Source organism: Pan paniscus, chromosome 23 (genome assembly GCF_029289425.2).
Source record: "Pan paniscus chromosome 23, NHGRI_mPanPan1-v2.0_pri, whole genome shotgun sequence".
In the NCBI taxonomy this organism is placed as follows: domain Eukaryota; kingdom Metazoa; phylum Chordata; class Mammalia; order Primates; family Hominidae; genus Pan; species Pan paniscus.
In genome coordinates, this window is record NC_085927.1 from 36,551,741 (window position 1) to 36,576,314 (window position 24,574).

At 48.9% G+C, this 24,574-nt stretch overlaps 1 protein-coding gene and 1 pseudogene across 4 annotated transcripts in view; one reads left to right on the top strand and one right to left on the bottom strand.

The window, feature by feature from the left end:
• The window catches only part of TPST2 (tyrosylprotein sulfotransferase 2), a 64,200-nt gene that overhangs the window by 20,545 nt on the left and 19,081 nt on the right, over positions 1-24,574 (bottom strand). Inside the window, exon 1 of one of the 4 annotated variants that reach the window (XM_034949273.3) lies at positions 18,867-18,979. The exons of the other annotated variants lie outside the window; for them this stretch is intronic. The gene's annotated coding sequence lies outside the window, so the exon portion shown is untranslated. Of the gene's footprint in view, positions 1-18,866; positions 18,980-24,574 lie in introns of those variants that run through there. 4 annotated transcript variants of the gene reach the window in all.
• On the top strand, positions 14,168-18,711 carry LOC129395045 (high mobility group protein B1-like; annotated as a pseudogene).

Sequence of the window (24,574 nt, forward strand, 5' to 3'; positions counted from 1 at the left end):
TAGATACTCAAGACCCGGCAATCCTGGGACATGGGCAGTCAATGATGTGAGGCCTGCTCTCTTGGAATAAACAAAACCAATTAGGATCCAGGCACTTGAAGCTCTTCCAGAGGCAGGATGGCTCGCCCAGCTGCCCTCAGACAGCTCTTGAAATACCAGCGAGCCCAAGAGGCCTGCCAGCCAGGCAGCTCCCATGGCCCACAAGCCCAGCCATCCCCCTCCAGGGAACACAGGCCCTTTCAGAGCAATGGAACAGGGCTGTCAGGGCTGTCAGTCATTTGGAGCTGTGCATCCAACATGCAGCTACCAGCCACATGTAACTATTTGAACTCACCTTATGCAACATTAAATACAATTAAGAATCCAGCTTCTCATTTGCACTAGCCACACTGCAAGTGCCCAGAAGCCACACGTGACCGGTGGCTACTGTACTGGACAGTGCACATTTAGGATGGGGTGGGCCAATGATGGCCCAATCCAACCCAGGGCCTGTTTTCAAAGCACCCTTGAACTAAGAATGATTTGTAAATTTTATCAAAGGAAGAGGGTGAAGGGAAGAGGAAGAGGAGAGAGAGGAGGAGGAGCAATGGCAATAGAAACCACATGAACACCACAAAATTGGAAACATTTACTATCTAGGCATTTATAGAAATTTGCTGACCTCTGCACTAGAACATTCCCATCACTGCAGAGTGTTCTGCTGGGCAGTGCTGATTAGAGGGCAAATGAGAGGGAGAGGTAGGAGTCAAAGAGCCTTCCTTTTTTTTTGTTGTTGAGATGGGGTCTCACTCTGTCCAGCCCATGCTGGAGTGCAGTGGCATGATCTTGGTTCACTGCAGCCTTGACTTCCTCGAGCTCAAGCGATCCTCCCAGATCCTCCCATCTCAGCCTCCCAGGTATCCAGGACTACAGGTGCATGCCACCATGCCTGGCTAATATTTGTATTTTTGTGTAGAGATGGAGTCCCGCTATGTTGCCCAGGCTGGTCTCAAACTCCTGGACTCAAGCAATACTCTTGCCTGTGCCTCCCAAAGTGCTGGGATTTCAGGTGTGGGCCACTTCACCCAGCCCCTCCTTTTCTTGTAGGAGGAATATATTAAATACACAGCACCCCTGTGTATTTAACACCAAAGCAAGGGCTTTCCATGCCCTACCTGGTTTCATACTCACATCAGCCCAATCAGGCGGGTGGTGCCATGTTCTCCATTTTAAGCTAAGAAAGGCCCACGTGGGTGCAGGGTGAGCACGACTCTACCACACAGCAAAATCGCCAATAAATAGAAAAAAGACAAGACACTTAAGAAAAAAGACAAGAAGGAAATAAGACTCAACTGCTACCAGGTAACCAGGCAGGGGGTGGTACACGCCTGTAGTCCCAGCTACTCGGGAGGCCGAGGTGGGGGGATTGCTTGAGCCCAGGAGATCAAGGCTGCAGTGAGCTATGATCGAGCCACTGTACTCCAGCTTGGATGACAGAATGAGACTGCCTCAAAACAAACAAACAAAAAACATTGCTACCAGGGGTGGTACTCGGGTGGTAGGTGATATTTTTCTCCTAAAAACATAACCTGATGGTGTCATCTTATTGTCTTTCCATATGATAAAATAATAAAGTGACTAGTAATTTTTGAATTGTATGCCATACATGTTATGGGCCCAGACTGCTTGGGTTCAACATTCTGCTGTACCAGCTACTGGCTGAAGGACCTTGGCAAGTCACTTAGCCTCTCTGAGACTTGGTTTTCTCGTCTGTAAAATGGGGATGATAATACAGGTCAAGTAGCCCTAATCCAAAATTTCAAAATCTGAAATGCTCCAAAATCCAAAACTTGTTGAGTGCCAACATGATGCTCACAGAAAACGCTCATCGGATGTGGGGCATGGTGGTTTACACCTGTAATCCCAGCACTTTGGGAAGCCGAGGTGGGAGAATCACTTAAGCTTGGGAGTTCAAGACCAGCCTGGGCTGTTAATACAGCGAGACCCCATCTTGAAAGGAAAGGGAAGGGGAGGGGAGAGGGAGGGGGACAGGAGGGGCGGGGAGGGGAAGGGGGAGGACATGGCACCACCCGCCTGATTGGGCTGATGTGAGTATGAAACCAGGTAGGGCATGGGAAAGGAAAGGGGAAAGGTAAGAAAAGGAGAAAGAAAAGGAAAAAGAAAGAAAGAAGAAAGGAAGGAAGGAAAAAAGGAAGAAAAAGAAGAAAAGCAAGGAAGGAGAAAGAAAGAGAGAAAGAAGAAAGAAAGAGAAAGAGGAAGGAAGGAAGCAAGCAAGCAAGCTCATCAGAGCATTTTGGAGTATGGATGCTGAACTGATTAGTATGATGCAAATATTCCAAACTCGGAAAAAATTCAAGCTAGGTGTGGTAGATCATGCCTGTAATCCCAGCACTTTGAGGGCTGAGGCAGGAGGCTCGCTTGAGCCCAGGAGTTTGAGACCAGCCTGGGCAACAAAGTGAGACCCCATCACTACAAAAAAAATTTTTTTTTAATTAGCCAGGTGTGGTGGTGCTTGCCTGTAGTCCCAGCTAATTGGGATGCTGAGGCAGGAGGATCACTTGAACCCCAGAGGTCAAGGCTAAAGTGAGCCATGATCATGCCACTGCACTCCAGCCTCGGTGTCAGAGGGAGCCCCTGCCTCAAAAGAAAAAAAATCTGAAATCCAAAACCTTTCTAGTCCCAAGCATTTCAGATAAAGGGATACGCAACCTGTAACACCTCCTAGAAGGGCACTTTGAAATGTGCCTAGTGCAAATGAGAAACTAGTCTTGTAGGAGTGCTGGGAGGTATCAATAAATTAGGGCATGTCGGAACAGCACCTGGCCCAGAGCAAGTGCTACCTGCCTGCTGGCTCTTGTTTTCAGCAAATCCTTGTATGGTGGAGATTTTCATCCCCATCTGAGAAGTGAAGAAATTGAAGCTCCAAGAGATGGAGTGATTAGCAGAAGCCACACAACAAGTAAGAGGAAAGGCCAGTTTCCAAATGCGGTTCTGTCTCCAAGGTGCCAACCCTAGCGTGGTGTCATGCGGCTCATAAAACAGGGGCAGCAGCCAGGCACAGGGGCTCACGCCTGTAATCCCGGCACTTTGTGAGGCCGAGGTGGACAGATCACGAGGTTAGGAGATCGAGACCATCCTGGCCAACACAGTGAAATCTCCTCTGTACTAAAATACAAAAAATTAGCCGGGCATGGTGGCGCGTGGCTGTAATCCCAGCTACTCAGGAGGCTGAGGCAGGGGAATCGCTTGAACCTGGGAGGCAGAGGTTGCAGTGAGCCGAGATCATGCCACTGCACTCCAGCCTGGGTGACAGAGCAAGACTCCGTCTCAAAAAAAAAAAAAAAAAAAAGAAAAAAGAAAAAAATAATAATCAGATTAAGCCAGAATCGGTTGTTGGAAACAGAGGGGTTTCATTTCAGCAGGTGTGGTGACTCACACCTATAATCCCAGCACTTTGGGAGGCCGAGGCAGGTGGATCACGAAGTCAGGAGATCGAGAACATCCTGGCTAACACGGTGAAACCCCCCTCTCTACTAAAAAAAAAAAAAAAAAAAAAATTAGCCGGGTGTGGGGGATCGCGCTTGGGAGCTCCCAGCTACTCAGGAGGCTGAGGCAGGAGAATTGCTTGAACCTGAGAGGCAGAGGTTGCAGTGAGCCGAGATCGCGCCACTGCACTTCAGCCTGGGTGATGGAGCAAGACTCCATCTCAAAAAAAAAAAAACAAAAAACAAATGGGCAGCAAGAGACCATGGGAGGAAACTTTGCTCCCTCTTTCCATTGACCCTGAAATGCCCCTGGAAGGGAGGGGCTAATCAATCTAAGAGATCCCCTTAGACTCAGATTCATTCATTCCACCAATGTTTACTGAGCAAGTACCATGTGCGGGGCCCTGCTCAAGATACTGGGATACATCAAGGGCAACAGACAAAGGTTCCTGCCTTCATAGAGCTGACATTCCAGTGGGGAACCAAGAAACCAGTGTGTGAGACAATGACACCAGTGATAAAGGCTCAGAAGCAAATGCCCATGATGAGAGGTGGAAGCATTCCACAGGGGTTAAAGAAGGAAAGAAGGGAGTGACATTTGCATTGAGACCACACTGAATTTTGGCTCAAATCTATAGGAACTTTCTAAATCATCATTTCTCCAAGCTCAGCAGATCAGGAGGTTCCCAAGAGAAAAGCGGCAGGGGGGCAGGGAGGGGACAACAGCGGGGAGCTGGCAGTGCACAAAGCCAGCTCAGGAGGTCACTGCACTTACAGAGTGGCCCTGGAGTAGGGCCCAGTGCCCACGTGCTCAGGCTCAGCCATCAGCCCTGCAATTCCTCCCCATGGGAACCAGCTCCCAACATTCCATTGCCATGGCTATTCCCAACCCTACCGGACCATGCTGACCACACCACCTCCCACCCACCACGCCCCAACCTTCTGCAGAGCTGGGGAGATGCAGGTCTCTTGGGCAGGGCCCCTGGGAATCGGGGACCTCTGACCTATTGCGGGGGGAAGCCAGCCAAGAAAGCCCTCCAGATTCCAATGGGGTGTGAGTAAGGGAAAAATAATTCTGAAGCTCTGGACACTGCTTGAGCATAAAAAGCATGAAGAGTGGTTCAAGAGGGAAAAAGGGCAGGGAGGCTGGCATGCAGCCTTAAAAATATTAGCTCAGGCCGGGCACGGTGGCTCACGCCAGGCATGGTGGCTCATGCCTATAATCCCGGCACTTTGGGAGGCTGAGGGGGATGGATTGCTACAGGAAAGGAGTTTGCGACCAGCCTGGAAAATAAGACAAAACCCTGTCTCTACAAAAGTTAGCTGGGCTTGATGATATACACCCATAGTCCCAGCTACTTGGGAGGCTGAAGTGGGAGGATGGCTTGAGCCTGGGAGGCAGAGGTTGCAGTGAGCCAAGATCACACCACTGCACTCCAATCTGGGTGACAGGGAGAGATTCTGCCTAAAAAACAAACAAACAAACAAAAAAACATTAGTTCAGACTTAGAGCCCTTATTATATACCAGGCACTGAACTAAGGGTTTTACATATATCATTGCATTTTGTCTTAACCATTGACCCTATTTGACCCTCCCTTATTAACCATCCATTTCCTGGGGCTCAGAGAGGTAAAGGAACCTGCCGAAGGCCATGCAGCTGGGAGGCAGGGGAACTAGAAGGAAAACTCAAGTCTCTCTCTTTCCAGAGCCTATGTTCTCCTCCCTGTCTTGCTTTGCATTTTTTTTTTACCTAAAACCATCAAAGCAGGGTCCCACACACTGTCCCAGTCTCCCATTCAGAGGCCTAGTTCAGCACTCTGTTAGGGACTAGCCAGGGGTGGGGACTGATGAGGCTGGGGGTCACATCCTGGCTCCCCCACTCAGAGGCTGGGTGTCCTGGGTCAATCTCGGGCAGCTCTCTGAGCCTCAGTGTTCTCATCTGAGAAATGGGAATAACACCTGGAAGAGTGTCATGGGAACTATGTAACTTCCATCAAGCCAGGCAGAGCCAGCATAAGAAAACGATTACCATTTAATTCTTTTCCTTTTCTTTTCTTTTCTTTTTCTGAGACAGGGTTTTGCTCTGTTGCTCAGGCTAGAATACAGCGGTGCAATCATGGCTCGCTGCAGCCTCAAACACCTGGGCTCAAGCACATTCTCCCATCTCAGCCTCCCAAGTAGCTAGTGCACCACCATGCCCGGCTAATATTTTATTTTTTGTAGAAATGAGGTCTTAATACATTGTCCAGGCTGGTCTCAAACTCCTGGGCTCAAGTAATCCTCCTGCCTAGGCCTCTCAAAGTGCTGGGATTACAGGCATGGGCCACTACGCCTGGCCGCCTTTTGATGTTAGGATCAGTCATTACAGCACATGGATAAAGACTGGCAGGGACATACACACAAACTAAGGAATGCGTGGTCCGGTCAGGTGGGATCAGGGGTGACTTCTTCTCCCTGTTCGTTGTCATTTAGAGTCAAAATGTACAGGGCCAACTGTGCATTTTTACTCTAATGACAACCCTGGAGGGTGGGCGCTATTATTAGCCACGTTTTACCAAAGGGGAAACTGAGGCTTACAGAGGTGAAATGCTTTGTTGGAGGTCACACAGATGGTAACTGGTTGAGCCTGAACTGAAACTCAGGCTATCTGATGCCAGAACCCAGACTGTTCCCCCAACTTTCAACGACCCTGCTTTATCATCTCTCTTGGGGGTAGGCAAGCTTCTGTGAAGTCATAAAACCCATGTTTTTGGCTCTGTGGGCCACAAGGGCTCCACTGCGACTTTGCAACTGTAATGCAAACAACCAAGATGACACATACATGAAGGCAAGTGGTTGCGTTTCCATAAGACTAGTTACGAAAACAGGTGGTCAGCCAGATTTGTCCCGTGGGCATAGTTTGCCAAACCCCTGGTCTATATCACGAAAAGACACTATCAGCCAGGCGCAGTGGTTCATGCCTATAATCCCAGCACTTTGGGAGGCCAAGGCAGGCGGATCACCTGAGGTCAGGAGTTCGAGACCAGCCTGGCCAACATGGTGAAACCCCATCTCTACTAAAAATACAAAAATTAGCCGGGCATGGTGGCGGGCGCCTGTAGTCCCAGCTACTCGAGAGCCTGAGGCAGGAGAACTGCTTGAACCCGGGAGGCGGAGGTTGCAGTGAGCTGAGATTGTGCCATTGTACTCCAGCCTGGGTGACAACAGCGAAACTCCATCTCAAAAAAAAAAAAAAAAAAAAAAAAAAGACACTATCAGCAGCACCTGCCCTCAGTGCAACCTGGGCAAACTCACAAAGCACAAATACAGTGAGCCGAGGTGGAAGCCAGTTTTGGTTCTGGGACTTTTCTCAGTAGGGACTGTGGGAGGACCCAGGTGGCCAGCCTTTGGTAAGAGAAAAATGTACAATTCGGGAAAACAAATAGTTGATTGAAATGAAAAAGAAGTGCACACTCATGCATAGGGAATCATCCAGCATCCTGTCTGTTGCCACGTAAAGACTAGCAGAGAGGGTTGTGTATGCCTGGCAGTTTTTTTTTTTTTTTTTTTTTTAAAGAGACAGGGTCTCCTTCTGTTTCAAAGGCTGGAGTGCAGTGGAGTGATCACTGTTCACTGCAGCCTTGAAACTCCTGGTCTCAAATATTCTGTCTGCCCCAGCCTGCCAAGTAGCTGGGACTACAGGCAAGTGCCACCATGCCCAGTTAATTTTTTATTTTTGTGGAGACGGGGTCTCACTATGTTGCCCAGGCCGGTCTGAGTTTAATCCTCCCACCTCAGCCTCCCAAAGTGCTAGGATTATAGGCATGAGCTACTGCACCTGGCTGGCAGTTTTATATACAGTCGCCCCTCGGTATCATAAGGGATTGATTACAGAATATCCCTCGAATACCAGTATACATCAAGTCCCTTATATAAAATGATGTAATATTTGCATAAAACCTACACGTATCCTCCCATATACTTTAAATCAGTGCTAGATCAATTATACTACCTAATACAATGTAAATGCTATGTAGGTAGTTGTTACACTGTATTGTTTAGAGAACAATCACAGGACAAAAAAAGCCCTGTTCATCTTCAGTACAGTTGCGACCACCCATTTTTTCCCGAATATTTTTGATCCACTGTCGGCTGAATCCCCGCATGCAGAACCCATGAAGACGGAGAGCCAACAATATATTTTGACCCTCGTGACAGGCTTGGAGGGTAGGCACTATTATTATTAGCCACGTTTTACAGAAGGGGAAACTGAGGCTTAGAGAGGTGAAGTGCTTTGTTGGAGACCACACAGATGATAAGTGGCTGAGTTTGATCTGGAACTCAGGTCTATCTGATGCCGGAACCCAAGCTCTTAACTACCTCTTCCAAATCTCGACCCCACCCCATACACAGATGGGGAAGCTGTGTGCCCCAGGTCAGACAGCTGCTCAGAGTAGTGCCTGGCTCAGACTCCTGGGCCATCTCCCAGTCTTGCCCCTGACACCTGGCACAGCCCCTGCTCAGGACTTCCTGCCCAGAAACACAGAGGGCCCCTGCCTGGTAAACAAGGCAAACAGGAAAGGGCCAGCGTGATCTTGTAGGGACTGGTGCTTCCTGAGCCTTCACCCCCACCCACCATGGGATCCCGTCTCTACTCCTCTGTCCAGAAGCTGTCAGAGGTGGGGGACTGAGCACAGGGGCAGGAATCCTCCACACCTGGCTGATTCCTAGCAATGCAGCCCTGGGTTGGGGGTCAGTGGGGAGGTGTTATCTAACTACTTTGTGCCTCACTTTCCTCATCTGGGAAATGGGGAGGCCATTAGCACTTGTGAAGACTAAATAAATAAACTTGCAGTGGCTCATGCCTGTAATCCCAGCACTTTGGGAGGCCAAGGCGGGTGGATCACCTGGGGTCAGGAGTTCGAGACCAGCATGGCCAACATGGTGAAACCCCGTCTCTGCTAAAAATACAGAAATTAGCCAGGCGTGGCGGTGAATGCCTGTAATCCCAGCTACTTGGGAGGCTGAAGCACAAGAATTGCTTGAACCCAGGAGGAGGAGGTTGCAGTGAGCCAAGATGGCGCCACTGCACTCCAGCCTGGGTGACACAGCAAGACTCTGTCTCACAATAAATAAACTCACATAAAGCACTCAGAACAGAGCTTTGCTGCTACCTGACTGTTATTCCTTCCCTTTAGGGTGGTGGTTAAACTTTGGTGTGCTTCTGAATAGCCCAAAACTTTAAAAGGCAGATTTCCTGGGGCCTGCCCTCAAATATTCTGATTTGGAAGAGGCAAGGTGGAGCTGAGGGAATTTGCATTTTAACGTGGAGCTGAGGGAATTTGCATTTTAACAAGCGCTGCCTCCCCTTGCCCCCTCTCTGTGAAATACCGCTTAGGGCACTGAACTCAGCGTTCTAGTAGGCTGGTGCAAAAGTAATGCAGTTTTTGCCATTGAAAGTAATATCAAAGACCGCAATTACTTTTGCACCAGCTAACTATTCACTGGCTGCCCACCTGGGCCAGGCTCAGGAATGCAATCGTCATGGAGTGCAGGGGTCAGGAGTGTAGACCTAAAGTTGGACAGACCCAGGGTGCGATCTTGGTGTGGCCACTCACCAGTGGCCTTGAGCCAGTGACTTCTTGTCCCTGAGCCTCACTCACCTGTTATAACGTTTAACATTTCCAAAATAAGTCTGAAAACGGCACCTACCTTGTGGAGCTGTTGTGAAGCTGGCAAAGAGTGTGAGCTCAGAGGCATCAGCTACAATTCTGTACCATTATTTATTAGGACGGACACAGTCCTGCCCATAATGAGTGTCACGGCCATCGAGCCGGCAGACAAGCAACCCAGTGGGATGGATGCCCAGACAGACTGGGGTGTGCAGGAGGCGGTGGGAACACGTTCAGGGCACGCTGGAGCACCCGGTGTCATGTCTTGCCCAGAAGACCTAATAACACCCAACAGACAGGCACCACCACAAAGTGGCATTGACTCCCACTGCAGGCCTCCCACGGCAACCCTGTGGGGGAGACAGCCCCTCTCTGGCTGGATCATGAATAAGAAATCCAGAGGTGGAATGGGCTGCTCACACTCTGCTCACACTCACACAGCAGGTGCAGGGCAGCATGAGGACTCAAACCCAGGTCTAATGGGTTCTTCCACCATTTTGTGCCATGGATCTCTTCAACCATCTGGTGAAATCTATGGGCCCCTTCCCAGAATAATGCTTTTAAATGGAATACAATAAACTATAGAGGATGAAAAGGAAACCAACATAGTAAACTTTGGCTAAGAATGTGATTACAAAAATTGCTGTGAAATATTATCTGTAACCTATCTGCTCCTTTATTAAAGCAATCAATAACAAGATCTAGTAGCAGACAGAATAATCACTGTCATCTGCAAGCAGACACATCTGTGGCACCTAAAATGTGATATAAAAATATGGGCCAGGCGCAGTGGCTCATGTCTGTAATCCCAGCACCTTGGGAGGCCGAGGTGGGCGGATCACCTGAGGTCAGGAGTTCAAGACCAGCCTGGCCAACATGGTGAAACCCCATCTCTACTAAAATACAAAAAAATTAGCCGGGCGTGGTGGCAGGCACCTGTAATCCCAGCTACTTGGGAGGCTGAAGCAGGAGAATCACTTGAATCCGGGAGGCAGAGGTTGCAGTGAGCCGAGATCGCGTCATTGCACCCTAGCCTGGGCGACAAGAGCGAAACTCCATCTCAAAAAAAAAGTGTGGTTTCTATTGGTGATGCGAGTGCTGCCACTACTACTGTGATTCATCACCTATGTTGTCACCTGGAGGAAATGTTAAACTAGGGTCAATAAAGATGTAATTTTCCCCCCATCCAAATTCCTAGGCCCCCGAATGCAGCCTGGAACCCCAATTAAGAATCGCTGCCAGCATCTGGCTCTGTTATGGACACACAATCTATGGCTGTTAGGGCCAGGGAGCCATGGTCCTGCCTCAGGAGTCTAGATTCACCTTCCCTCCCATTCCTGCCCGTTTCCTCGCCCCACCATCAAACACAAAAGCAGTAGGGACTTGCACCAGAAACACTTGATGGCATATTGTGGAGCATGGTTTGCATGTTCTGATTTTATTTTAAGAAGTAAAAGTGGCCAGGAGCAGCGGCTCATGCCTGTGATCCCAGCTGCTCACAAAGCTGAGGAAGGAAGACAGCTTGAGCCCAGGAATTTGAGACCCAGCCTGCGGCTATCAACATAGCAAGCCCCAAATATAAGTAGGTAGGAGATGGCAACTGTTATAAAAGAACCATGGCTCCTCTCCACGCTGGCATCACACACTGGCATGTGACCTTGGCTACTAAGTTAGCAGTGTGAAGGCCAACAGGGACCAAAGTGGGGGTGACCCTGGCAGAGGCACTGTACACATGGCCCTGAGGGAAAGCAAACATCCGCAGTGGATGAGGGGAGGCACAGGCAGGTGGTCAGAGTCCCATGCTGCCAGCCAGACTGGGCGTGCACCTGCATCTACCCCAGACCCTTGGCAGCATCACCTCTACTCTCTGGGCCTGAGTTTCCTCATCTGTAAAATGGGCCCAATAATTCTTACTAGCGATACTGCTGTGAGGATTAAGTAAGATAGGGGCTTAATAAGGGAAAGATCAGAGGGGTGTGGCTAATGCCTTGCAGCTCTTCAATAACTGTGAGTCCCATCTGAATCTACCGATGAGAAATCAGCAGTGGTGAGCAGGAAAAGTGGGGAAAGGAGATTGGCAAGCTCTAGACTGTGCCAGGCTTTGAATGCCAGGTAAGGAGCTTGGAGTTATCCTGGGGACGGTGGGAAATTGTGAGCATTGGTCTGGTTGTGACCTGGGAGGGGACACAGGCTCTCTCTGGTGTAGGATGCCTGAAAAGACAAGGGCTGGAGGCCAAGTGATAGCTGCTGGGGGACCCAGGGAGCCATCTCAAAGAAGAGAGATGGGGTCAGACGTGGTGGCCCATGTCTGTAATCTCAGCACTTCAGGAGGCCAAGGAGGGAGGATTGCTTGAGCTCTGGAGTTCAAGACCAGCCTGGGCAATGTAGTAAAGCTCCATCTCTACAAAAAAATTAAAAATTAGCCGGGTGTGGTGGCATGCTCCTGTAGTCCCAACTACTTGGGAGGCTGAGGCCAGAGGATCACTTGGGCCCAGGAGGTCAAGACTGCAGTGAGCTGTGATCACACCACTGTACTCCGGCCTGGTTGACAGAGGGAGACTCCGTCTCAAAAATATATATATTTTATATAAAATTTATATATTATATAAAAATTATTATATAAAAATATATATAATACACACACACACACACACACACACACACACACATATATGTCACCCAGGCTGGAGTGCAATGGAGCAATCACAGCTCACTGCAACCACCATCTCCCAGGTTCAAGTGATTCTCCTGCCTCAGCCTCCTTAGTAGCCGGGATTACAGGCACTGGGCCACAACACTGGCTAATTTTTTGTATTTTTAGTAAAGACAGGGTTTCATCATGCTGACACCAGGCTGGTCTCCAACTCCTGACCTTAAGTGATCTGCCTGCCTCGGCCTCCCAAAGTGCTGCGACTACAGGCATGAGCCACTGTGCTTGGCCTCGAACAAAACAAAACAAAAAAATTAAAAAGGAGGGAGATGGGAGGAGAGAAGGGAGAAAGCAGCAAAGGAGACAATGTGGGCAGGAGGAGGATGTGATGTGGAGACAGCCCCCTACTGTGGTCCTCACACATGACTCACTGGCTGGACAGACAAATCATAGCTTCTCTTGGGGTGGGCTTGCTGGTCTCATCCGTCAGATGGAGAGACAGAGAGAAGGAAGGGACAGAGTGGTGGGGGAGACCCTGGCCACCCTAGGGAGAGCAAAAGGCTTGCCTGGCAGGGCAGGAACAGGGTGAGGCAAGCAGGGCATTGTCCTTGAGCACAAAAACTCAACGGGGTGCCAAAAAACTCAGTAACCAAGATCAATAATGTTTCAATGCAATCTTTTTTAGATTAGTGGAAAAAAATCCATGACAAACAAAAAATATAAAGTGTTTAAATAGGACAAGTGATGTTGTGCTATGCTAAGCCACACTGGAGCCAAGGCAGAAAGAAAAAAATCAGTAATACTGATCCTGACATTATTTACAATTTTTATATGTTGTTTTTCATGGATATTTTTGCATTTAGATTGTTTCATAACAGCTTTACTGAGGGACAATGCACATATCATATAACTCACCTATTTAAAGTGTACAGTTCATGGGCCCGGCGCAGTGGCCCACGCCTGTAATCCCAACACTACGGGAGGCCGAGGCAGGCGATCACCTGAGGTCAGGAGTTCATGACCAGCCTGGCCAACATGGTGAAACCCCGTCTCTACTAAAAATACACAAATTAGCAGGGTGCAGTGGCAGATGCCTGTAATCCCAGCTGCTCAGGAGGCTGAGGCAGGAGAATCGCTTGAACTTGGGAGGCAGAGGCTGCAGTGAGCCAAAATCGCGCCACTGCGCTCCAGCCTGGACAACAGAGCAAAACTCCATCTCAAAAAAAATAAAAAAATAAAGTGTACAGTTCAATGGTCTTTAGTATAATCACAGGGTTTAATATATTCACAGGTTTCTAGTATGTTCAGAGTAGTACACTCACAGAGTTTTCGTATAGTCATAGTCAATTTTGCTACATTTTCATCACCCAAAGAGAAACCTCGTACCCTTACGTATCAAACTGTAACCCCCTTCTCCTCCCAGCCCCAGGAGACCACTACTCTACTTTCCGTCTCTATGAGTTCGCCTATTCTGAACATTTCATAAAAATAGAATCACACAAAGCATGTTCTCTAATGACCAGCTTTTTCCACTTAGCACACTCTGTTCAAGGTTCATCCGTTAGTTTTGATTTTTCAAATTTTGCATTAAAATATTATCTTGATCACTTGATCATCCCCTGCTGCCTAGGGCTCTCCCAGGTCAAACCCTGGTTTCTGCAAACCCCCACTTAACAGCAGGGTTCTATTCACACCTTCACGCAGGAGCCAGGGAGCTTGGGGCTGCCAGAAACCTCCTAGCCTGGAGAGCAGGGCCTTCTAGGAGCCTCTGAGGAAATCCACACGGTGTGACAGACCGGGTATAGGAGCATATCATATCAATGTATATGTATCATATACATATCAATGCTGTAATACGATAAAAAATAAGAGAAGATGATTTCTAGATTTGATGCATAACTTTGGGTCCTTGAGCTTGGGAATGCAGAGCCAGCAGTGGCCTCGGAGAAAGCCTGGGCGAGCTCAGAAAGGAGAGTGTGGCCAAGGTCACACAGCAAGTTAATGGCACAGCCAGGCCTGAACACCTGGCTGGGTTCTTCCCATGTACCCAGAGGCCTTCTCTGCCGGCATCATGCTGGCTTGCTCTCCTAACAAGATACGGTAGGATGGTCTCCTGGTTAAAGTGTGGCTCCGGAGTCAGGCTACAGATGCTGGCTACAGAGCTACATGACTTTGGGCAAGACACTTAACCTCTGTGGTCATCAGGTTCCTCATTTGTAAAATGAGAATCATATTGCAGCAGTGCCATATGACTTTTGTAAGGATTAAATAAGATATTGCGCATTGCAGTACACTGAGCTCCACAGAGACAGCGCCGGGGCAAGTGAGAGCCGGACGGGCACTGGGCAACTGTGCCTCGCTGAGGAAAAATAACTAAACATGGGCAAAGGAAATCCTAAGAAGCTGAGAGGCAAAATGTCATCACATGCATTTTTTGGGCAAACTTGTCGGGAGGCGCATAAGAAGAAGCACCCAGATGCTTCAGTCAACTTCCCAAGAGTTTTCTAAGAAGTGCTCAGAGAGGTGGAAGACCATGTCTGCTAAAGAGAAAGGAAAATTTGAAGATGTGGCAAAGGCGGACAAGGCCCGTTATGAAAGAGAAATGAAAACCTATATCCCTCCCAAAGGGGAGACAAAAAAGAAGTTCAAGGATCCGAATGCACCCAAGAGGCCTCCTTTGGCCTTCTTCCTGTTCTGCTCTGCGTATCGCCCAAAAATCAAAGGAGAACAGCCTGGCCTGTCCATTGGTGATGTTGCGAAGAAACTGGGAGAGATGTGGAATAACACTGCCGCAGATGACAAGCAGCCTTATGAAAAGAAGGCTGCGAAGCTGAAGGAAAAATACGAAAAGGATACTGCTGCATATCGAGCTAAAGGAAAGCCTGATGCGGCAAAAAAGGGAGTTGTCAAGGCTGAAAAAAGCAAGAAAAAGAAGGAAGAGGAGGAAGATGAGGAAGACGAAGAGGCTGAGGAGGAAGAAGATGAAGATGAAGATGATGATGAAGAATAAGTTGGTTCTAGCGCAGTTTTTTTTTTCTTGTCTATAAAGCATTTAACCCCCCTGTACACAACTCACTCCTTTTAAAGAAAAAAATTGAAATGTAAGGCTGTGTAAGATTTGTTTTAAAACTGTACAGTGTCTTTTTTTGTATAGTTAACACACTACCGAATGTGTCTTTAGATAGCCCTGTCCTGATGGTATTTTCAATAGCCGCTAACCTTGCCTGGTACAGTATGGGGGCTGTAAATTGGCATGGAAATTTAAAGCGGGTTCTTGTTGGTGCACAGCACAAATTAGTTATATATGGGGATGGTAGTTTTTTCATCTTCAGTTGTCTCTGATGCAGCTTATACGAAATAATTATTCTGTTAACTGAATACCACTCTGTAATTGCAAAAAGAAAAAGTTGCAGCTGTTTTGTTGACATTCTGAATGCTTCTAAGTAAATACAATTTTTTTATTAGAAAAAAAAAGATATTGCATGTGAAGCACTTAGTTCCACGCCTAGCAAACAGCAGGTGCTCTAGGTCTTATCATCATTATTACTATTATTAGTATCTGGAATCTAGCATCTCATGGAGAGTCCTTTGTAGGACATGGAATGCTATCCCAGCAGGCACAGGAAGGAAAATTTAGGCTTAGGTACTAGGGAGCCATGGCAGATGTTTGAGCAGTGGGTGAGCAGCATGACTTTGAAGCTGCATAGGGCTGGCCGCCAGTCCAGTACCCACCTACAGGGAACATCTTTGCCAAGGTCCTTCCTCGCAGGCTCCAAATCCCTGGCAGTCCTCCCAGTGCTGCTGGGCAAAGCCAGAGCACAACTCCCACAGGCTACACCCCCTGACATTTCCAGCCTTGTTTGCTTCCTGGGTGCCAGCCGGGCTGGTGAACACCAAGCAGTCAACAAGCTGGGGGACTTGAAGCAGCCCACACAGCCTCAATCCAGAGATACAAAGACCAGGAGGCCCAGAGGCCCGGCGGGGGCCGCAGGGTGGCAGAGGAGAAACTGTCCTTATTTTGGAGTCATGAAGGCAAGCCTAGCTCCTCCTTTGCTGTGTGACCTTGGGAGAGTCCCTTTCCCTCTCTGAGCTCCAGTCTGCCCATATGCGAGAAGGTCTTATCTGCTTCTGTATGCTTAGGGGCTGCTGGAGAGATGCAACACAATAAAACAACAATGGTGTCCTTTGACAGCACCCTCACCATGAGCCAGACACTGTGCTGAACGTTCCAGGTGTGTAACTTCACTAACCCCTCACAGCTCTACAAGCCAGTCCATGTGCCATTTCTACTTTTAAGATGCACCTAATTGCTCAACTCATTGGTACAACCTCTATATTACAAACTGGAGGGAGAAGGCATAAGTCTCTTTGGAGTAAAAGATTCAATCCTATGTTCTTCCCCCTTTTCTAAGAGGTAACTGCTGTTGATCAGTTTGGAGGGGAGCCATCTACACTTGCTTTTTCTTTTCTTTTCTTTCTTTTTTTTTTTTTTTGAGACTGACTCTCACTATGTCACCCAGGCTGGAGTGCAATGGAGCGATCTCAGCTCACTGCAACCTCCGCCTCCCAGGTTCAAGCGATTCTCCTGCCTCAGTTTCCTAAGTAGCTGGGATTACAGACATGTGCCATCATTTCCAGCTAATTTTGTACTTTTAGTACAGACAGGGTTTCACCACGTTGGTCAGGCTGGTCTCAAACTCTCGACCTCAAGTGATCTGCCCGCCTCGGCCTCCCAAAGTGCTGGGACCAGGGGCGATTTTGCCATTCAGGGAACCATCGGTAATGTCCAGAGATAGTTTTGGTGTTACAATTAGGGATCATCTCATGGGTAGAGCCCACGGATGCTGCTAAACATCTTACAATGCCCAGGTAATCCCCAGCACAAAGAATCATCCAGTCCCAAATGTCACTAGTGCCAAGGTTAAGAAGTCCTGGATTCTACATAGCCTCCTGAAACTGACTGGGTTCACTGAACATGAGGTCTTTCCGTGTCAGCATGTTTGTTCTATCATCCAGGAAACACTGCTTGAGCACCTACTGTGTGCCAGGCCTTGTTCTAGCACCGGGGCCAAATCAGTAAACAAGACAAAGCCCCAGCCTCCAGAGGGCACTGATATCCTTCCAGAAGAAAAGACACATCAACATGCAACACCTTGATGGACCTCCTTCCCTCCCTCTTCTTCTTTTTTTTTTTTTTTAAGACAGAGTCTCACTCCAGCCCAGGCTGGAGTGCAGTGGCGTGATCTCAGCTCACTGCAAGCTCCGTCTCCCGGGTTCACACCATTCTCCTGCCTCAGCCTCCCAAGTAGCTGGGACTACAGGCACCCGCCTCCACGCCCGGCTATTTTTTTTGTATTTTTAGTAGAGACGGGGTTTCACCGTGTTAAGCCAGGATGGTCTCAATCTCCTGACCTTGTGATCCACCCGCCTCAGCCTCCTAAAATGCTGGGATTACAGGCGTGAGCCACCACGCCCGGCCCTCCCTCCCTCTTCTTAATTGTTCCAGAGCATCCCAGCAGGAACAACACACCATTCAGTTAGCCAAGGCCTTCTGACAGACATGTAAGCTGCTTTCATCTTCTTGCAATGACATACCATCACAAAGGACCATGCCTCCTTGTGCCCATGCATGAAAGGTGCCCTAGGGCCTTACTAGGGTCTTGCAAGCAGTAAGGCCACCTGGGAGGCTGCTAGTCCCATGCCTTAGAAGGTACTTAACCAGCTTTTTAACCAGACCCCAGGCGTTTCCATGCACAATACGATTTGAGAAGCACAGCTCTAGGTAGCTACCTGTAGGGGGTCGGCGGGCTCAGGGGCCACTCTCCCTTTATATTTCAGCAGATACTGCCGAAGTGCCCTCCCAAAGACCCTCCTGCCAGCAGTCTGCATGTTCCCCTTCTGCACCAACTTTGTGTTGCCGGAGGTTGCCGTTTTTGCCAAGCTGACGATTCCTCCCATTTTCCAACTATGGAGACTGAGGCTGAACGAGGTTGTCTAGACAACCAGCGCCAGGGGCCAATGACCTCTAAGGCCTCTCCCAGTTCTGACTTTTAGGATCTGGCCACAGCCTAGGTGTCTTCGTACCAGCCTCCTGATCAACCACTCTCACTCTCAGTAGCTGCTTGGAGCAGGAAGGAGGAAAGGTTACAGCTCACCCAGCAAAGGAAGCAGAGTTCCTGAGGGAGGGAGCAGGCTTAGTGGGCTGGACATCTGTGAGCACCACTGGCGAGGCTGCTCCTATGCCCGTTCATGTCCAGTCATGCAGGACGGAGGAGCAGGCTGGGGACAGCGCAAGCCTTGCCCCGTCATGAATAACAGGTAACGCCGGAGGGCCGAGCAGAGGAGGGAAAGTGCTCCAGGGCCAAGAAGCCAGATGAGGCCCCAACTTTGCTCTCACCAGTTGCACATCTTAGCCTCAGTTTCCTCCCCATAAAAACGGGCTCCTACCACTCACTGCAGAAGGCTGCAGTGAACACTTATGCACAGATCAGTCAACAAACAGCAGCCACCACCTGAAGCCTTGCCTTGGGCCGGTGCTCTCTTACTTTTATTCAACTTACTATAGCCTCACAGCAGCCGACTGGCACTGTTATTCTCCCCATTTGACAAATGGGGAAATTGAGGCCCAGAGAGGTGCAGTGCTCTGCCCTTGATCGAACACTGAGTTATAGCCATGGGAGGGGTATCCTTGGACCTGCAAAGTCAGCATTACTCATCTGAATTCTGCCTCTGTGGAGCTGTGTGGCCCTGGGCAAGCTGCTTCACCTCTCTGAGCCTCCACTTTCTCAGCAGTGAAATGAGGACATAACACACAGAGTGGAGAGGGGAAGCCATCTGCAAACAGAGAATACTGTCTGCAGACCCCCCACTGAGACTTCATAATGCCACCTCCAAAACACCCAGCCCAGGAAGACCTGTCACCTGTGGGCATCTCTGATCTTTCCTGAGCTCTAGCTGCAACATGGGCCAGGCCATGCAAAGCTGGCAGCCCCCAGAGAGGGAAAGCCACTTGCTCTAGTTGACACAGCTGGTAAGTAGTAGAGAGCAGAGCCAAGCAGCAAGAGATGAGGTTTCAAACCTGAGAGCGGTACAGGCAGCAGCCAGGGTGGAGGCGAGGGTCAGGCTCGAGCTGGCAGGTGTCTGGAGTGGGGACCACCAGGAGCTGGCAGACCCTTGGTGGCCAAGGTCTCTCTCCTGCTGGCTTTTAGCTGGGAGGCTCCTTTGAAGGATCAGTCAGCCTTGCGATGGGCCTGCCTCTCCTAAAGGCTCCTCCCTCTTCTGGATCCAGTCTTGTTGCTCACCTGTGGACTGGCAGCGGGCACCTCCTCTCTGGGGAATCAGGGCTTCTCTTGGCGGCTGTGGCTCAGGTCTCCTAGGCCATGCAGTCTCCCTGTGGCCAGACTTGCCCTGGTCTCCGGAATTCCCTCTTGTCATTTTGGCCAGAGGATGTCAGCCCCTGCCTAAAACCTTCCACAGAATTCTAGCTCCTTCCTGTAGTTTGTAACAGCGCCACCCAATAGAAATGCAGTGTGAGACACACTTCAAATTCTCAGTTTTCCAGTAGCTATGTTACAGAAGTAAATTTAATAACATTTTATTTAACTCAATATATATAAAATATTATCATCAATCAATATAAACATTACTGAGATAGTTTATAGTCTTTTTTTTTAATTACTTAGTCCTTGAAACCCAGGGTAAAACTACTTTCAGCACATCTCAATTTGGATGCTAAATTCTCAGTAGAAATAGCTAATCTGTACAGAGATTTCATAAAATTGATAGTTGAACAAAGTACATCCACACACCCTAACTGTTGTACACACACTTAAAAGTTTTCCAAGAATGGGAATGAGTATCTGTTCTGAAATTAAAATAAAGACTTGAAATTCAGTTCCTCAGCCACAGCAGCCACATTTCGAGGGCTCTGCAGCCACACGTGGTTTGTGGTTGACGTGGTGGGCATGAAGGTTAATAAACTCCTGGCCAGGCACGGTGGCTCATGCCTGTAATCCCAGCACGTCGGGAGGCTGAGGCAGGCAGATTACCTGAGGTCAGGAGTTAGAGACCAGCCTGGACAACAGGTGAAACCCTGTCTCTATTAAAAATACAAAAATTAGGCTGGGTGCGGTGGCTCACGCCTGTAATCCCAGCACTTTGGGCGGCCGAGGAAGGCGGATCACAAGGTCAAGAGATCGAGACCATCCTGGCCAACATAGTGAAACCCCGTCTCTATTAAAAATACAAAAATCAGCCAGGCGTAGTGACACGCACCTGTAGTCCCAGCTACTCGGGAGGCTGAGGCAGGAGAATCACTTGAACCTGGGAGGCAGAGGTTGCAGTAAGCTGAGATCGCGCCACTGAACTCCAACTTGGTGACAGAGCAAGACTCTGTCTCAAAAAAAAAGAAAAAGAAAAAGAAAAAAAAATACAAAAATCAGCTGGGCATGGTAGCAGGCGCCTGTAATCCCAGCTGCTCGGGAGGCTGAGGCAGAAGAATCACTTGAACCCGGGAGGCGGAGTTTGCAGTGAGCCGAGATTGAGCCACTGCACTCCGGCCTAGATGACAGAGTAAGACTCTGTCTCAAAGTCAGTAAACAAACAAACAAACAAACTCCTTAAGGCCAGGACAACACTCCCAATCCCTCTGCTCTCCTCTCTTCCCCCGCTCATATCGTATTGTAATTGTCCATCTTGGAGTTTCTCAGTCTCTGCACTATAGACATTTGGACCAGATCATTCTTTGTGGGAGTATGGGGTGGGGCTGTCCCGTGCATCGTAGGATGTTTAGCAGCATCCCCGGCCTCTACCAAGGAGATGCCAGTAGCATCCCCTCCCTGAGTCCTGACAATCAAAAATGTCCCCAGGCATTGCTGACTGCCCCCTGGGGGTGCAGTCATCCCCATCAAGAACACTGGTCTATTGCGGGGTGAGAGGGGGTGAGACTAAGCCGATTCTTTCCATCTCCCAGGTACCTGTCCAGTGCCTGATGCACAAAGGTGCCCAAGCCTGTACCTGAACAGAAGAGGCTTACTCCACCCTGAGACTCACCTCTTCCAGGAAGCTTTCCACAATGCCTTAGCCCAGTTAGTGTTTCTGCTGGGATCCCACGGCCCCCTGCGCTCACCACTGGTGCAGTCCCCTCCAAGGGTAGGAAATGGGCCTTGCTCACTGTGTATTTTCAAGGCCTAGCCTGGAAGTTGGTATACAGACCTGAGAAACAGGGATGACTTAGGTTGAAAGCCATGCAAGGCCAGTTTTGCCCATTTTAATTCAGGGCTTCCTCATCCCAGCAAAGGTGCTAATATCAGTCACAGTTCCATCTATACACCAGGCAATGAGCTAATATCCACAGGATTTAGAGAGGGAAACTGAGGCTCACACACGTGAAGCTTGTCCTGGATTCCAATGACCTTGAGGCTTAAAATTCCCGGTTCCTCCTCTTATGGATCAAATGAAGTCATGCATGAAAAAAGATATTTGTAATACATCTCAAACAAATATTTATACTGAGAACATATAAAGAGTTCTGTGAAATCAATTTAAAAAAGGACAGGCAACACAACAGAAAAATGGGAACGTCTGAAGACATACTTCATAAAAGAGGTTATCTAAGTGGTCAATAAGCATATGAAAGGTGCTCAAACTCCTATCCATCGGGGAAACAAATGCAAATTTAAAGTACATTGTGGGATCATTACATAACTAAATAACTAAAAAAAGAAAAGGATACCAAGTGTTGGCAAGGATGTAATGCAACCAGAACTTTCATACTCTGCTGGCAGGAGGGAAACCTGGTTCAACCCCTTTGGAAAACTCTGGCTTAACTGAGACAAAGCCTGAATGTGCACCTTCTCTACAACCCAGCATTTCTACTGCTGATTATACATCCATGAGAAATGCATTCAACTGTTCACCGAAGGGCACATATCAAAATGTTCCCGGTGGCATGATCGTTAATTGCCCCCAACTGGACACTATCCAAATGCCCATTGGCAATAGAATGGATAAACAAGTAAATACAAATAAACAGATATATACTAAACAGCCAGGAGAAAGAACAAGCCAGAACCTTACGCAATAACAACACCTGTGATGAGCGAAACAAGTCGGCACAAGAGAGACCGTAACGCGTGGTTCTGTCAGAGGCACTGGAACCACAGCAACTCCATCTCTCCAGCACGGGCTGGGTAAATGAGGCTGAGACCTGCTGGGTTGCATTCCCAAGAGGTCAGGCATTCTTTGTCACAGAGACAGGAAGTCAGCAGGACTGGTTTCACAAGATACAGGTCGTAAAGACCCCATTAATAAAACATGATGCAATAAAGAAGCTGGACAAAACCGCCAAAACCAAGATGGCAACAAAAGTGACCTCTGATCATCCTCACTGCTCATTATAGGCCAATTATAATGCATGAGCGTGCTAAAAGACACTCCCACCACCAGCGCCATGACGTTTACAAACGCCATAGCAATGCCAGAAGTTACCCTATATGGTCTAAAAACGTGAGGAACCCTTAGTTCTGGGAACTGCCCACACCTTTCCCCTTATTTAGCATATGATCAAGAAATAACCATAAATATAGCCAACCAGCAGTCCTCTGGGAGGCTCTGTCTATGCAGTAGCCATTCTATTGTTTGTTTACTTCCTTAGTAAACTTGCTTTCACTTTATGAACTCATCCTGAATTCTTTTTTTTTTTTTTTTTTTTGAGATGGAGTCTCGCTCTGTCTCCCAGGCTGGAGTGCAGTGGCCCGATCTCGGCTCACTGCAAGCTCCGCCTCCTGGGTTCACGCCATTCTCCTGCCTCAGCCTCCCGAGTAGCTGGGACTACAGGCGCCCGCCACCACGCCCGGCTAATTTTTTGTATTTTCAGTAGAGACGGGCTTTCACCGTGTTAGCCAGGATGGTCTCGATCTCCTGACTTGGTGATCCGCCCGCCTTGGCCTCCCAAAGCGCTGGGATTACAGGTGTGAGCCACCGCGCCCAGCCTCACCCTGAATTCTTTCTTGCACAACGTCTAAGAACCCTCTCTTGGGGTCTGGATCGGGACCCCGTTCCAGTAACAGTTCCATGGATACAAAGTACAAACACAGGTGAAATTCTAGGGGGAGATGTCAGGATGGTGGTTACCCCGGTGGGGCAAGGGGTAACTGCAGGGGGAGCAAGGTGTCCTGGGGCAGGGAGGGGTGCTATGTACGTTCAGCTATTGATCCAGGTGCTGGTCACACAGACACATTCATCTTTTGAAAATTCATTGAGCTGTATGCGTATGAAATATGCATTTTTCTGTATACATGTTAGACTTGAATAAAAATAGTCTTAATGAATCACACTTTCAGCAAGCTTGGTGGCTCACACCAACACTTTGGGAGGCTGAGGCAAGAGGATCACTTCAAGGCCAAGAGCTGGAGGCTGCAGTGAGCCATGGTTACACCACTGCACTCCAGCCTGGGCAACAGAGAGACTTTGTCTCCTAAAAAAAAGAAAATTAATGGCCTGGCACGGTGGCTCATGCCTGTAATCCCAGCACTTTGGGAGGCTGTGGCAGGAGGATCACCTGAGGTCAGGAGTTCAAGACCAGCCTGGCCAACATGGTAAAACCCTGTTTCTACTAAAAAATACAAAAATTAGCCGGGCGTGGTCGCAGGCACCTGTAATCCCAGCTACTCGGGAGACTGAAGCAGGGAGAACTGCTTGAACCTGGGAGGTGGAGGTTGCAGTGGGCCGAGATCATGCCACTGCACTCCAGCCTGGGTGTCAGAGCGAGACTCTGTCAAAAAAAAAAAAAAGGAAGAAAGAAAGAAAGAAAGAAAGAAAAGAAAGAGAGAGAGAAAAAAATTAATTAATCACACTTTGTCAAATGCTGAGGAATGGTGTTGCTGGCTGGGGTATGCTACCCGCCCCACTCCACCCCACACACTTTTCCCGGCTGCTGCAGAGGAACACACAAGACTCTTTGCATTCATTCAATCAACACTTGCAGGACGGCACTCTCCCAGGGCTAGTCGGTGCCGGGTGCCAGGAACTTCAAGGACAATTGAGCTTCAGCCTCTGATCATGCCACCCACACCCTGGCTCCTGGCATGGACACCTCCCAGGCCCACACTCAATAAATGAGCAGCCAGGCCACGGTGGCTTTTGATCAGATGCCAAGGAGGTTATGTCTGCTTGTCTTCCTCTTTCTCTACAGCCCCATGAAAACGTTTACAGGGTTTTTCCTTATGCGGGGCCAAACCCACCCATTCTGGCACAGGTATTAGGAGGTCACACTTGGCTACTGTGGCCCTCTCTCCTCCCTCCAGTTCAGGAGATACTAGCGCCCCTGGATGCTCCCCACAGGCTGACATCTCCTGAATTGTCATCTTGAGCCCAAATCTCTCTCCTCACTTGGACACAGTTGCCCACTCTCTTCCTCCCTGCACCTGGGTGTTGAGCCTGGTCCTTTCCCCAGCATACCCCACCTGCAGCTGGTAGCAGCTCCATCCTTTCATGCTGGTGCCAAAAACCCTGAAGGCAGCTTTGATTCTTCTTTCTCACCCTAATCCAATCCAGCAGCAACTCCTGTTAACTTCACCTTTAAAACAGAGCCAGAATCCGCCATTTCTCACCACCCGCACTGCCAGACATTTGTTTCAGGCGTTCACTTCTTACCACTCTGGTCCAAGCCACCTCATCACTAGCTTCCCTGATTCTGCCCTTGTCTCATCAGCTGATTTTCAGCAAGCAGCCACAGTGACCTTAGGAAAACGGAAGTCAGGCCATGGCCCTCCTCTGCTCCGCATC